General features: G+C 38.8%; 1 protein-coding gene across 2 annotated transcripts in view; it reads left to right on the plus strand.

Annotated features, from left to right (window-relative positions):
• Positions 1-1,654: 1,654 nt before the first annotated feature.
• The window catches only part of LOC663865 (neuroligin 2), a 103,090-nt gene continuing 89,418 nt past the window's right edge, over positions 1,655-15,326 (plus strand). For both annotated transcript variants that reach the window (XM_015980442.2, XM_015980443.2), the window contains exon 1: positions 1,655-1,904. The gene's annotated coding sequence lies outside the window, so the exon portion shown is untranslated. The remainder of the gene's footprint in view (positions 1,905-15,326) is intronic.

Here is a 15,326-nt window from a genome sequence, read left to right on the forward strand (position 1 = left end):
GGTTTATATTTTTTCTCGTTTATGAGTGTTTTGCACAACTAAAATTTGTTTCACAGCCAATAAAACTTTTAATCGAATAGTTTGTTTCTTTGTAGATTGAAAAAGTTAGGATTACATGTCCGCAGCGGTAGCATTGAAATATAGCGAGCTTTTTTTAATGTACCGAGCTTTATCGCGAGATGGCGCGTCTATTACCTTTACTCAAATTTTTTATCGAATTTCTAAAATATGGATTCAGGCTGTGTCGAGTAATTTTTTTACTAATTCATTTTGCGTTCATTAGCTTAATTAATATGTAGATTAAATTATTGATTTAATCAAATAAACAGCCAAGTCAATTCAGTAATAAGCTAGATAACTTTAAAGTACTCCCTCTCTCTACAAACTTGTCTTCAACTAAATTTCAATTCGTCTCGGCTGGCAAGCTCTGTTTTTGCTAGTGGTGTTGGCTGTTTTTCTGGCAACATTGACTTTCTTGACTATCTCAAAGCAATTATAATTACTGTAAACTTGAAGGGTGGATTATCAAAGTCTACAAAGTGGGTCTTGTTACAAGAGAATGGGTCCTGTGGTAACATTTACATTCAACCAACTATCGACTTCTCAAAGTATTAATCCGACTTTAGAACGACCCTCTAATGCATCAACATTATATAATCGAAGAGTCTGAATGGATTTACACGGAAATCCATGTTCGCTGTGACTGGACAGGACGTGGCAAGACTTGGAAAGCTTTCCCAAGTACGAGAGGGATCGGTTAAAACATTAAAAAATGGGGCCATTTTAACGAAAATCTCGACAAGAAGTAAAAAAATCAAAAAAAGACATGAACTTTTGCCAGAGTTTTATAAAAAAATGATTTTCATTGACTATCATAATAATTTTAGGCAAAATGATTTTTCTTTTTGTTTCACTTTTCAAAATTTTTGCTTGTATGCAGGTGTTAGTAATTTTTTAGCGACGAGTCCGATGGATTAGCCAATTAAACTGTAAAGAAATTCCCGAATGAAAAGTCGCTCCACTTCTGCTCTTTCAGAATCACACTTTGCTTCGTCATTTTTTATCACCATTATTCAAATTTTTGGACTCGGTTAAACACATGTAAATAAAATATTCTCTTGTAAACAGCATATAACGCCCGTTTTGGCAAAAATAGGCACATTTTTACTGTGCACTAGTGCATACAAGATATTTCCTCTTTTTTGCGCTTTATTCCGCTTGTATGCATTTCCCTCGCAGTTTCACAGATAAACGATGCTAAACTAGCGCAACTTTTCGCGATAAAGAAAATGTTTAAGTCGCTGTTGCAATTTCCAGTGGCGGCTTAAGACAGCTGTATGGAAGATGTAGCTGATAATTTCCAAAAAAACATAAATAATCCATGTCTGTCGTGTGTCTCGTCCTGAGCGCCAGATAGCGCTCGAGTCGTTATCGCCGCAGTCGATCTCCAGCCTCCTCGGGAGCATAACCCCAAAAATGTGCAAAGCCTCCCGCCTGAAGAATAGTTTAAGCGGTCCGGTCAAGTGGACAGTTGTCCCTAATGTCCTCAAAAAAGGTTCACAGTTGAACTGGCTGGATGCGGGATAGAGTATCGCATGGCATAGGCTCAGATAATATCGATTGGTGGGGGGCGCAGGCGTCAGGACGAAGGATGTTTGGTACACTCAGCATCCTGGTCCAGCCCGGGCGATGCGGCAGTCAGGATAGCAGCGTCTCGACGCGAACATTCCGCGCGACATCTGCCGAACACGGCGCTAAACATCGCGACGGACTCTAGCCTTAAATTTGCCGAACTCTAGTGCCGGGTTTTCAGACGCTGGCTGAGCTTATGAGGAATTGAAATCTAATATTTGCAGGGACACGAGTGTGGATGCTAGTGTTTAATGGGATTGCACTGACTCAAGGTAGGAAACTTAATTATCCGGCGCCATATGCCCGGAATTTGGCGGAGGGATAGTTGCAATTATAGGGGACAAGGAATTAGACAAATACCCAAACTTTGCCAGCTTAATTAGATTTTTCGCACTCGATTCTCAAGTCAATTGTGGCACATATTTATTTTTTTTTTAAATTAAAATACAATTTTTGACAAAAATCAAGTGAAAAATGTTTAATTATTTAAGTGCAATCAATCCAGGCTGCGTGCCTTAGCGTCGGAAAGCTCTGAGCTTTCTTGCCTTGCTAAGGGTTATTTTTTGGCGATTTGCATTTAGCGAACTTTTTAGTTAGTTAAGTCGGTTAAAACCGACTCAATTAGGAGCGGCCGTTGAGCTGAATCCCAACTCGTAACATGATCAAAGCAGTTCACTTTCTTGGCAACTTTTGTGTTACATGTCAATCAGCGGCACACACAATTCTCGGTTGATTTTTGTTCGTAAAGTTAATTTAGTCGGTGTTTCGACTTCTGAAATGGAATGGTAATAAGGGCGTATTCCCGAGCGTGCCGAACTGTTACCTCCAACCTTCAGGGCTTAAAAGAGATGTTTACTATCTATGAACTTAACGAATTAACCGGATGATATCAAAGTTGTAACGAACTTTGGCATGTAGTTTGGAATTCGGGGGTGTTTCCGATCGAAATTTTGCACAAGTCGATTTATGAAAGTTGTGTTTATGTTTCATAAAGATCTCGCACAGTGCAATATTCAGGCGATAATTGTGGTATTTATCATGCAAACGAGACTGGTATCGGTTTTTTGACATTGCTACGCTTGAAAAATGTCAGTTTTCGGGAAATTTATTCCCATACTTCGGATAAGGCTCCAATAAAACGAGTTTTCATCGGTATTGGATTAATTTTATGAGAGGCGATTATTATTCAGGGCTTTGCAGCGACTAGTGCAACATTTTAATGAAACTTGGAAGGACTTACCATGCGAATTATTGGTATTAATTTGCGGCTCGTTGCAGTTTTAGCACCGCAATTTACAGACAAATGACAAAGATTTCACGCGCATTATGCACTGCATCATTGAAATTTTATAAATTGACTAAGCCATTCGCTCATGTTTATTAACCGTAAATTTTCAAACTGTTGTAGCGACATATCCTGAGTTTTAGGCAAATTGGACCACAATCATTAACTATTAAAACTACTCTAATAAACTGCCGCCACAATAAAGTAAAAAACCTAGTTAGTGTAAGGAAAATGGTTTTACATATAAAAAAAGAAATTACACCTCTGGCTGACAAAGTCCAGAGCAGGTCTCGAATTGGGTACATCATGTTTTTGCATTTTAACGACCCTTGGCGTGTTGTAAACAAGTAGAGCCATTTTAAAGTTGTGTGCACTTTTATCACTGTTGTTATTCGCTTATTTTATGGCGCGCGAATGTATTGAGTAGTTTGTTTGCTTGTTAATGCAGGAACGTGTCATTTTGCGCATTAGGTGCCATAATAGCCGTTGACTTGAACTTAATCCAATTTCAAGCTCTCGCAAGTTTAAGGTCAGCAATTTTCCAGAGTTAGCATAAGCCTTAATATGTATTTAATGGTGCGAGGTGTAAGCATGCATCGGTGAGTGCAGCCAGGTGGCCATTCGCTTCCCCTGTTCGTGACTTATGTATGATTTAAGCCATCCTCCGGGACTACTTTGCACGCTTTATATTCCATACAACCTTATTGGATTGTTTTACAAATACTCGGCGGCAATTCTTTGCATACGGTTATTGTTACGGTTATGCCTTGTGCCGTTTGCGCACGGAACCACTTTCCGCACTTTATTGCACCAGATGCGAGATTTGTGAAAATGACTTTCATCAGCTTTGTTCTTGTTACAACCTAATATTTGCGGTCGGATAAATCACACTAATACTCGTTCAGCATCAATTGCAAATGCGAAAAGAAGAGGCTTCATTTCAACTGCCGGCTTAAATTGAAATCCAGTTTAAAAGAAGATTTAGGACCGAATGGAACATTTGGATTTGAGAGCTAGCAAGTTGGCATAAGCGCGCTGCTTGCTTTATGATTTCAACCCAGCTACTTGCGAGAAAAAGGACCGCATGAAAAGCTCCTTCAGCCTCACTAACATTACGATCTTGAATGTCGCTTCTCAAGTTACGAAATGATTCGGCAGTGTTTAACCATATCTAGTTTATTAGGTAATAAGGTATCACTATTTGGGCAATGTTTGAACTAATAAGTTTATCTCGAACTGCAATTAATTGCCATTAGGACAATGGCTTGTGTGTGGTTTCGGCTAAAATTACATTTGAGCTAAATTAGTACCAAGTCATTCTCGAAGCACGTTTGGCTGTCTCTGAATTCTGTTTATAAAATCCTTATTCATTCTGGGGTGTCATTAAATCGCAGTTTATTTCCTGACAAAACGTCTGGAGTTGTTAAAACTTGGAATAAATCGCCTTTAAACGAGGTGTGACAGACAGGGCGACGTATCGACATGATATTCGATATTTTTTACGTTATTGTATCGCAGCTTTCAGTGTTTTTGCAGTCTGTTGAAGGTAATGCGAATTGACGCGTTGTTAGAAGCCCATCTCTGGTTTATCGGGTGATTGATTTTAAGCGTAAAGCATTAAATCTACCTGTGAAAAATCGTCGAGGCTTTCGTGCTAATCCAAAAACTGAGAATGACACATGTTGGGCAATTATTGTGTTGGCAAAGTTTAAAATAAGTTGGTTCTTTCTGGCGTCAACATTTCTCCCGGTTTGACAGTTAGTGGACCAGTTTTGGTAGAAAAACAGAATGAAATACTTTACACAAACTTACCTAATTAAAGAAAGTAAACTTTGGCTTGTCTTAGTTTGTTCACACGCTCTCCGACATCTGTTATAGTGTCGAAAGTTCAATTGAATTTAACGCGTTGTGAATTACGAGGTGGCGAGACTTGATTATCTCTAAATATTGATTCCTTGCATTTTATATGAGCAATTTAACATTAAAATTCGAGGCTCATCCGAGCGCAGTCACCTAACAAATTTCGTTTATCCCTTACGTATCAACTGTTCATAAGGGAAATTTTATTATGTGGGTGAGTGCCTTGAGCTGCTCTAAGCGTCCCGCAGACGGCTAGTTCAGTTTCAAACTAAAAGATAAATACAAGTTGCTTCCTCCACACTGTTCCACTTGCACAATTTCAATTTAATTCCGAGCCGTCAGGCTTCAAACCTGCTGAATTTTTTACAACATGCCTCCACATAAATAACAAATTTACTTGCCTTAAACGGATTTGCGGCAACTATTTTTTTCACCTATTCCAAACATTGAACAACACGTGAGTGGGTTTTCCGTGCACTAGTTTGCTTCATTTGCAATCGCGAATCCGTTTTTAATCCACTTTATTGGCTGAAACATTTTTTGTTCGGGTGATTAAGTTGTGTTACCTACTGTTCCATATTAATGGGCCATCGAAATATTCAAAGCGGCTTTGGGAAGATACTGTTTCACCCTCCGCTGTAGCAAATTCAAATAGAACACTAATACGCTTATTTCACGAGAATTTTATTACAATAGGGATCAGTACAGAGAAAACGGCGGCTGTAAATATTACGCCCCGAATTAATGACTTGTGCATTACTCATTAAAAGAGAAGAGAAAACGTTCTACTAATCAGACGAGACTTTGAAAAATTCGTGAAGCTTTGTCTAAGAGTTACAATTTTTGAAAAGGTGGTGGTTGTAGTCATTAGACTCGCATCCGTTCTTCGACCAAGATTTAGATACAGCAAGTTCTGTGTTCGCTAGAGCGCACCAGCCACAGGAACGTTTGATATAATTACCAAAGCATTCCAAAGACTAACTTATCAAGTTACAGTTTGTCTGGTTTCTACAGTGGTATATAAAAAAATCTCAAGGGATTGAGATAGCTTTGGTCGATTTATCACACCTTTAAAAATCGAACATCGAATGAATTAGTAAACAGCTCTCCGGAAAAAAAGACATTATTTTTACTCCCGGATTCTTGTAGAACAGGACGTAAATTTTTACGCCCCCATGAAACTGAAAAATGTAAAGGAGTAAAACCAGATTGGGGGTTCTTGCTTTGATTACAAGTAGTTGGAAGCGATAAATTTTGCGGCCCACATTTGGTGCCATAATTTCTCTTTAATACACACATTAGTAAAATTAATATTGCCTAGTGTACCACTCAGTTATCAGGCCAATCTGCTGTTCCAGTCCAGAGGGCTACTGCAGCTTGGGATGCCAACAAAAATGCAATTCCAATCATGGTACACATGTAGTCCGCTTAATTTAATCTGCCGCTTTACCCTTTTTCATGCAATAGAATTAATTACGGGATAACGGATGAGTGGCGGCTGAAAAATTTCGAAATTCTCACGAGGCGAGCTATGAGTGGGATTTAATTTGTCAAGCTATAGAGTTTTCAACTGGCTAAGTTCGAATAACTGGCTGACATTTGACAGGAATTACATCCGAGGGCGTCCTAGTTGCGCGAATCATTCAATTTTGTTTAGCCACCCTCGGAGTATTTAATTTGTTAATTAAAATTTAATTGTTGCATAGAGGCGGCTGCATTTCAGCGGATTCAATTACTGGATAGGGACGCTTTAACGGAGGAATTTTTACACTTTGAATCTTGCATATTCACGTTTGCTTGCTTGGCCAAATTCGGGCCCACCTATTTTCATTTTTGTCGTAAGCACTGCCTCGGACCGGAACGATAATACCGGCTTTGGCGACCTCACATGGACATCATTTCCGTTTTAGAATCTCCGAACGCAGCATTTCCGGTCCTCATATAACCCTTGCTATCTGTCAAGCTTCCAAGTGATGCTGCGGCTGAGTATTTTGTTTTATTCCACGCATTAACCCGAATGTGGGCTCTTCGGTCGGTATTTTGTCTCAAGTTATATTGTGTTGCATATTTTATTACTTCGCCGGAATGGGAACGTCGTATTTTGTGCCGCTATTTTTGCAGTTATTGTGTCTGGGGATGGTGTTGGGACGCTCATTTACTATGCAAATAAGGCTTTAGAAAACAGCATGACGTATTAGTTTCGACGCGCACGTCCTAAAGTGCCGGCAAGGATTCTAACTCTAATTCCTGCTTTCTGCGATCCTTAATCGCGATAAAATACTGCCGAGTAGTGCCTAGAGTTCAAGCGACCTAAAAACTTCTTGTTCTTAATTTTTTTAAATAAATAAATCGTTTGGGTTGAAAATTTAATAAAGCAAGGCCAGGATTCACGAGTGCAGATGTCTAACAAAGTTATAAAAATTTTAGTAGCTCCCAAACTTGTCTAAGAACTTGCCCGATTCTTAAGGAAATTTATAATAGCACATTTATTACCTAAAACTTTCTTTACACAAACAAGAAAACCTAAAACTTGGTTTAATCCGTTTATTTTTGTCATTTTTCTTATTCAGATTCGTGAGGGAAAATAAAATTAAGCGCTCTCCAGGCACATTCGTTCATTTGTCCTGGATTCCTTTCAGAACTCAATTATTTCTTCTATTTATAAATGATATAAAGTGCTCTGGACTCTGATTTACGACCCAAAAGCCCGGACCTAATACGTTTAGGCCGTGATTTAAGCGTGTATCACATAATAGAGCTGAAATGTTTCTCAATCAGAAGTGTGAAAAATGACAGGACTTGTGATTTTGCATCCGCTTTATTGATCGGAATGTCCAAGAGCCGGCGAACTATGACTTGGAAGAACTAGCGAAAATAGAATTGGGAAGAATTGTAGATACACTAAGGAGGGAAGACGTAAAATAAATTCAGCGGAGAGAACAAACACACTAGGGCAAACAAGCGCTATATGGATTTAATATTTTTGTAAAAAGTTTTTCCAATTTTGGAAATTAATTAGATGCAGTATTCGTTTCATGAATAAATGAATAATGCTTACGTTGGAATTGGTCTAGACGCGGTGTCACCACACCGCCCGTCTGAAATTTCTTTCAGTTTCATTTTATTAAAACAATAGCAAACGCCATAATTTGGTTAATTTTCATCACAGCATCGAGGCGTAAATTTATTTCAAATTAGAGTAAACCGCGGATGCACGCCGAATTCGCAAGAGCAGAATTTCCCTTCGCTTGTTATCTCCGAACAAGTCCCTTTTAAAAGTTTCTGATCTCGACATGATTACATCAAAGCTTTGCGTAAATGACCAAAGACGAATACATTTCAGATAAAGCGCCGCTGTAAGATCCCTCGTTGATTTAATTTTCTTGATTTGATTTTCGATATGGCTCATTTGCTTTGAATTAACGATAACCGAGTTTGTTTTAAGTGCACCGGGGGACGACCTTAATAACTTGATGAATCTTTTTCGGAAAACCAATTCTGATCTAATTTAGCAAAGAATCGGCTTTCTCATGCTGACAAACATTGATTCAAGTGTCATCTCCCGAGAGTATGGCGGCGCGTAATGAAATTACATTGGAGCTGAGTTAGGATGGATAATTAATGACCGGATTCAGATATGCGTCTTATTCATTGAACCTACGCCCTTGCTGTCTTAGTTCGGCTAATGCCGCTTAGTTAAACTCGTTACGCCAACTGGTTAACAACACGGCCGCAGCCCCTGGGCTTACAACTGTGGAACAAAAATAAAATCTAGTATTGAATTTTATGATTTTTTCGAGTTCGACCCGATTTTATGAAATCAGAGGAGAAAGCTTGCGCTTGTAAAAAATTAATTAAACATCTTGCGTAATAAAAAACTTGCTTTTAATACAACTTGGGAAGTTTGTTGGAAGTTGCGAGCGCTGGTAACCAGACCAGAGCCTGTTATTACACTATTAACAGTGAAATCTTGTTAAGTATATAAACTTTCGTGTCTACACATGTAGGCTATGCCCTAAAGACTTGCAGTTTCGCTGAAAACGGTTTATTAAAAAACCTGTTGCGAATTCCATTTGGCCGAATGATATTTCCATTAGCGGCAATAGCATCAAACAAAACAGTTCGTTGGCTGTATAATCCGTTTATCTAAAATGTTCCTGCACCTAATTCCGTTTGAGCGGGAACCAGTCAAGCTCACATTTAAATCATAGGGCACCACTCATCGATACGTCCCTTCCCAGCAGCTGATATACTTGATTTAGTCGGAGTGAACAATTTAACTGCGTCTTTGAATGGCGGAGATTAGAGCCGTTCTGCCATAAACTGGTCTTAGAACAAGCGAATTCGTTTATAAATTGAGGATTTTTAAGTATAATTAAATCGAGTAAAATTAAATTGGCAGAGCCGCCTCAGAGTGATAGACCCTCCGAGGTTAATTGCTCCCTTTGGCGACATCGTTTAGGTGAAACAAGAAACATAACGTCCTCCCTGTAGGTTTTCCTCCAGCTACACGTCATTAGTAAGTACGATTGTGCGTTTTCTCGGCGACAAACCGCACAAACGCCTGCTAATTAGGTAGATTCGCAGCGGTCGTGAAACAGCAATAGATTCTCACTCTTAAGTACCACCACGACGCTTACTAAAAGGATATTAAACGCTATAAATTGCCAGAGACGGTTCCAGCGGAACTGAAATTAAAACTTAGCCAACACAATATTCCGAGCAACTGTTGGGAGAAGGCCTAAGGTTCCAATAAAAGACAATTCCCATTAATTTGTTAATTGGACAAAAAATACAAACTGTTACAGTTAATTGGGAACAACTCGAACAAGCTCGAAAAATAATAAGACTTGGACAACTTTTCCAATCAGGATAACTAGGCAAAGCTGCTTTGCATATTTGCCCCAATTAGGGCCATTCGCCACCTTGCTCGATAATGACAACTTGAAATCTAATAGAAAGTAGCCTAATAAACAGAAACTTGCGAAATGTTTGAGTTTACACATTGCGAGAATCAATCTTTGTCAAAAACAAATCGATCCACAATTTAACCACGATTTCTGAACCCAAGTGTAACAGAAAACGTGAAATCTTCTTCGAAAAGAGTGAAATTCCAGCTAGTTTGGCCGACATTTACGAAATAATCAAACAACAGTTTTTTACTCAGTTGTGGACGCCTTGTGATTGGTCTGTTTTACAGTTGGGAGTGCAATCCCCTCCCCGATATCCAATGACAAACGCTTCAATCGCCTTGCAATTTTTTGTGCAGCAGATAAACAAGTAGGAGGTGATTTTCATATTTTTATTGGTCAATTACTCATTCCTGGGACAAATGAGACATCAGTGAAACTGGTCTCTCTCACAGGACGGTATTTTGCCTTAGATGCGCATAAAATGGTCGATTCTACTTAGTTTTTGAAATAATTTGCTTTTTTGACAAAAACACACTTTATTAAAAATTTATTTCACAAAAATTAAAAATTCTAGAAAAGTCGGACCTTCACACAACTAGCTAAAATCTACGTAAAATTTAATAATTGCAATTATAACAATGTGAACACAATAAGAGCCCTTGAAAAATTGTTAGTAAAGTTTCCGGTCTCTACCCTTGCACAAATTGAAACGCGGCCGGAAATTGTTGTTTTAAATAACTGACTTTAATAACTATGGCATATAAATTGTTTGATGTTTTAGTTTGGTTTTTAATTGGTTTTAGTGCAAAATGGGCGTCGCGGTCAAAAATTATTTGCCTGGCAAAGGCTTTGGCGTCAGAGATGGTTAGCCGATGTAATTTGTATGAAAAATTTCATTTCGGGCATTATTCACTAGTAACGTAGTGTCGTACCCAGAGCAAATTTAGTTGCATGCCGCCGGAAATTTCAATTTATTAAAGCCAAATGAAAAATGTAAACAATGTACTGAAATATCGGCCGCTTTTATTTGCGTTTTGCTTGCCTAATCTACATTTGCACAGCGTTTATGTTGCCCGAAATCACAAAATTAAATTAACATTGACGTAAAATCGGCGAGTAATGAGCCGTTGTGTCTTGTTTGTGTTACTCGAACTCGCTTTTGAATGAAAATAACTTCCACAAGCCGGATTTTTGCACAAAAATGTGTTAGATTTCTTTGGTATTTCATTAGGGTTGGGGCGAATTGTAAACAGCAAAAGCAATCCTCGGTGTTTGCACAAGCGGGGCGCGACTTCCGGGCACGACCAACAATGAAGACATTTTCAGGACTCGGTTCTTTAAAAAATAAGCCCATGCCAATCTTCAGTTTGTTATTAGTTATTACTTTAAAAGTCTTCAAAGTAGAGACGAATACTGGACTTTTACAATTACGGTGGCCTAGCTTATGTGCAGAAAAACAGAAATTTCGCTGGACGTCAAGCATTAAAAATGTTTTTTAATTTTGCGAGTTGCGTTTTTTGCCGCCTGCTGCAGAATTCGTGTCAGATAGCGAGTTGACATATCTGGGTGGATGTCATCGGCAGCAGTGCCAAAGTTGGTGGTAGTTTCCCGAATCGTTAAATGCAAATCCTGCGGATCGGTCTGGTGGTTTCTAGATATTCACTAATTACGGGCAACATTCGTGTTGTGATAATTTTCGTGGGGGATAAATTTCGCTTGGGTTTGTCTGGGTTAAGTGATGAACAGTCGAATCTGTAGGTATTTATTGTTGTAGTGACGATGTTGTCGCATCAGTATACAGTGGCTGTGAGGTAACAAATCATCAGGTCTTCGTAATGCGGTTGCCACTCTCTATACATTAGCTCTATCCGGACGAGTGCTGCATAATTCATGATGAAACGATGGCCAGTGTTATAATGTGGCGCTCTAGTCTGTTTGTTGGCAAAGCTACGTCGGATTCTAAAGCTTCCTAACCCTATACGTATCCTTGGAGTAAAAGCTACGCTCTAACGACTTTAAATAAATAATTGCGTGTTTAACATGTTGCCTGCTATTTTGCTTGATAAATGATTAAACTTGTCCTATTAGACAATGAATGCGGGATACAAGTTAAACATGTCCGCTAAACCCCGTTTGTGGGGACTTTTTGAGGCGAAAATGCCTCCAGTCCGGGATGATTTGTCAAACAATGTATTGATAGTTCAATTCAACAATTTAATCGTCAGCATTCCAAAAATAATTGACAACAATCAGACCTAACTTTATTAAATCAGAAATGGAATTTCGTCTTCAAAAAGAGCGGACTCGACGTTATTTCTTGTTTGAATTTCGCCAATAATGGCAGAGCATTATTTCAAATGAAAACATAGAAGTATTCAAATAAGGCGAAAAGCGAGCCATTTTCTTGCCTCACGTAACAGGTGGATGTAAGAATATTAAAACTGTCTGGTCTGGGTGGAGGAGGACGTGTGGGTGGGCGAATTCCTCGCAGATTGATGTTATTGAAGTACTAAACTTAAGAAGCATTATTCACGTAAGTAGGTGTTATAAATCATTAAAGCCAGTATGAAGTTTAAGGCGCTAAGTGAATTTTCAACCTCAGGAAAATCTAATTAAAATTAACAACGCAGCATTCTAGGTGCTCTTGCGAGCACGCCCGCTCCTATTCTTATTACTGACGATTTTCCTCAGCGACTCTTTTATTAAATAAACACCATCCAGTCCCAATATAAATATTTACTTCACATAACGAAATCAAAACACAGCGAGTTTACTCCTCATTCTGATGGAAATGCAATTAGAACTTTACGTACATAAGCTAAGATGGAACAAAATACACTCCGGGGCGGAAAATACCAATACAGCTCGAATTTCCCTTCCGCTCCCGAAGCTGCAACGTCAGCACTAGTCACATGTCGGACAAAATTTTCGCTCAGATCAGGTTTCGCAAGGCAAAAAATTTTAAGTTGTTGGTTTTACAATTAACTAAGTTTGCAACAGTTTATTATTGATCCTTTCCAAAGCACTACCGGGAGCTTCCAATTACAAGCTACACTCTAGCCGAAAGCTTTCGGTTGTAGTTTCGCGCAAAAAAACAATTTTACCTGTTGATTCGGAAAAATTGATAAATTCGATTAATGGCATCGTCACCGAAGCTTAGAATTTATAGGGTTGTGAGTTTTAAATGCCGTCTGTGGCAAAAACTAAACGGCATTTTGTCGCCGAGCGTCGAAACGCTCCCGAGGGAAATATCATTTCTGCTAATTAAATTTTTAACTCGGGGACAAACTACTTGTTTTAAAACGAAATTTAAGCCTTAATTCAAATTAAATAGCCGAACGTATGTCGCCTGGCGTAATTTTCGTGCATTTTATTCAAATTACTCGTCTCGGTGATACATAAAATATTTCCCCTCTGGTGACACTAAGTCTCGTGTTTCTGATAAACGATCCGCTTGTTACATGATTGCAGCAAAGAACTGCAAGTGTATTATTCCGTAAAGTGGATGTATTCGCGTCAGCCTCCCTCCATAAAGGGATGACATATTGAGGCGAAAGATATATCCATCTCGACGTCATCTCTGGGCTCCCCTTTTTACATGACAGTTTTGCGCTGAATGCGAAATTGTTTTATTGATTTGCGTTTAAGCACAACTCCTTATTTCGAGAGACGTCGTTAAAACTGACTGCGTTAAAAGAATTCTATAAATAAGGCACTCGGAAGGGAGGAATCAATAAAAAACAGCCGGATAACCCTTTCACAGATAACACTGGTTCTCAAGTGGCAAACTTGTGTTTATTTTAAATCAGGCACGGTCTCACAGGGCGAATTGGGCGCAGAAAGGGCTTCCAATTGCCACTTTTGGGGGCGAAATAAAAACGTAATTATTGAATTTTTTCGGATTTATGGGGGAGATTTGGTTTATGCGCAATGTAATTTACATTTGCTGCGTTTATCTTGAAACGATAAAGTCTTAATATCTTTAGCGTGTAATTAAACCACAAAGCGGGCTCAGCATGTAAATATTTTCAGGGGCGGCTCGTATTTTGCAAACATTTAACCATCCGCAGTTTTGCAAAATCTTTGTACACACTCACAGAATCTCAATAAAATTTTACCCAACACAACGATTTGTATTTTTAAAATGAAATTAACTACTTTCTTGACTAATTCTTTTTCCAAATGTTGTCTAGAACATCTGAGAAATTTTAATAAACTGTGACAGTGTCACTTAAAAGTCAAAAACCACTTCATCTTGATACCTATTGGACCAAATGTTCGATAGGCGGTTATGACGTCATAATTTTAACTTCAAATGGAAATAACTTGCGTTAGAGAGCAGATACAGAGAAACGGTTTTCACTACTGTAATAAGCTCAAGAAAAATTGCTAATGCCTTTAATGGGCTTATACTTTCTGTTTTCAATAAATTAAAAGCGTGGTTCAAATTGCTTCGCAGAGAATCTAGTTATTTTCTCTCATAATTGTGAGTAGACATACGACACATAAGAACATAATTTAATAAAATTTATCAACAAGAATTTGTTGTTTTTTTACTTACTTTCCCCTTTTTTTTCTTGTTTTGTTTTAATTTTTATTTTTATGTTTTTTTGTGTTATTGTAATTATTTTTTTTTTGTATTTTGTTTTCGATCATGTTTTGTGCCAAATGAATAAATGTCTGCTGTAGCGAGTGTTGTTAATGCAGTGAATTTATAAGGTGTGATTTAGGTGGTTAGCGTTACTGGTGGTATCATAAAGAAGATGTCCTCGGCCGCGTAAAAATTTCGTTGCACATTTGGCGATAAAATACATAACCGTATCTTGGTTCGCATGAACATAACCAATGTCATCCTTTATCCGCGCTAAAAAGTGCTATAAATTGTGAACGAGGGCTCATTTCCTTTGTATATCTCATGGCAGTGATACTAGCATTACTGGTGGCAGCTGAGCGATGACGTCCATTCACATGCGGATAAATTATCGGCATCGGTGGAAGAAACACAATAAAGCGCCTCCAAGATAGTGTCTTGGGGCGTTTCGGGCTTAATTAGTGCCCATTAACAATTTATTCATTAGATTTCATCGCGCTTTCATTAGGGCCGTACACCATCCCTTAATTTAGTCGGTGTAACGAGCCGAGCTGGGATAGGTAAATGGTAAGTTAACCATGGATGATCCCGGTGATGGCGTTACGATCCGGAATTTCATATCCGCCGCCGCTGGTTTTCTTCCGGACGAAGACTGTTTAGTTTCCGACCTAGCAAATGCTCCTCCTAGACAAACACCATCAAAGAACGAATTTGGCGGGTGGCAAATTACCCACGGCCGGATTTTATTGGCAAAGTTATGCGACAGATGCCGATGATGAAACGGCAATGACTAAACGTGGGACTGTCATGAAACATTCATGAAACATTCTGGAGGCGGGCGGTATTTAACAGATCGCGGTCAATCCATTACGTGGGGAAACAATGGCACTAAGGGCCCCTCTATTATGTACACAAACTAAAATCCGACCACTCCTTGCTCAACCTGAGCCCGGCAAAGCCGACAATGCCTTCCAGTTAACGGGCTCTTGTACTTTTATTTTATGGGGACTACCTGACTTGCCGCCGCAAATGAAACGATCAACGA

The sequence above is a fragment of the Tribolium castaneum genome, chromosome 5 (genome assembly GCF_031307605.1).
Source record: "Tribolium castaneum strain GA2 chromosome 5, icTriCast1.1, whole genome shotgun sequence".
NCBI classification, from domain to species: domain Eukaryota; kingdom Metazoa; phylum Arthropoda; class Insecta; order Coleoptera; family Tenebrionidae; genus Tribolium; species Tribolium castaneum.